Raw genomic sequence first — 762 nt, forward strand, 5'->3', positions numbered from 1 at the left:
TGATATGGTTTAAAACATAATTACCCATCTAAATGATCCATGAAGAATAAAGAATTGAAAAAACGTCAAAATGTTCTGGTCTATTTCTTCAAAGAGTAATTAGAAAGGTTGTAGACACTGGATTGTCATACCCCCATTTTCCCTGACCAGTACAGAGTTTCTGTATTAATGGGACAGAGGAGTGGTCAAAAGAATATTATGAATCGGTCCAATTGGGACAACTTAGGTTAAGTTATTATGTTCGTATTCAAAGGTCACCAATATTAGAACACCTGAATTATTAGCAGATACCACAATTGTGGGAGAAACGTACAGTGGTGAGCTGCAATGAACACAAAATGGATATTGAGAGAATAAGCAAATATCAGAAAGAATGAGTGGTGATACTGCTGTTGGTGTCCCTTGTCACATAGAGAGGAAAATAATTCCTACTCTACAACACCAGGTATTCGCAGGCAGTCTCCTCTCCTGGTACTAACCCGGCCCAACGCTGTTTAGCTTCCAAGACCGGACGAGATCGGGCATTAGCAGTGCGGTATGGTAGTAGAGGATTATGCAATCTGTACACCAATGAGAGTGCACCTATATAGGAAATAGTAAAGTAAAGTAAGAAATAATTAGAAAAAAGAGGAAGAGAAGAATGAATTAATAAAATGGGTGAAAATATGTGGATCTGCTTTCCACGTTAGGCACGGGTCAACAGTTCCCACATCCGTGGTACCGTGCTTCGTGCATCATGGATGAGAGTCCACGAAAATTGTG

At 39.6% G+C, this 762-nt stretch overlaps 1 pseudogene; it reads right to left on the bottom strand.

Moving 5' to 3' along the window:
• Positions 1-430: 430 nt before the first annotated feature.
• On the bottom strand, positions 431-549 carry LOC134967267 (5S ribosomal RNA; annotated as a pseudogene).
• Positions 550-762: the final 213 nt, after the last annotated feature.

The sequence above is a fragment of the Pseudophryne corroboree genome, chromosome 10 (assembly GCF_028390025.1).
Source record: "Pseudophryne corroboree isolate aPseCor3 chromosome 10, aPseCor3.hap2, whole genome shotgun sequence".
Classification (NCBI taxonomy): Eukaryota; Metazoa; Chordata; class Amphibia; order Anura; family Myobatrachidae; genus Pseudophryne; species Pseudophryne corroboree.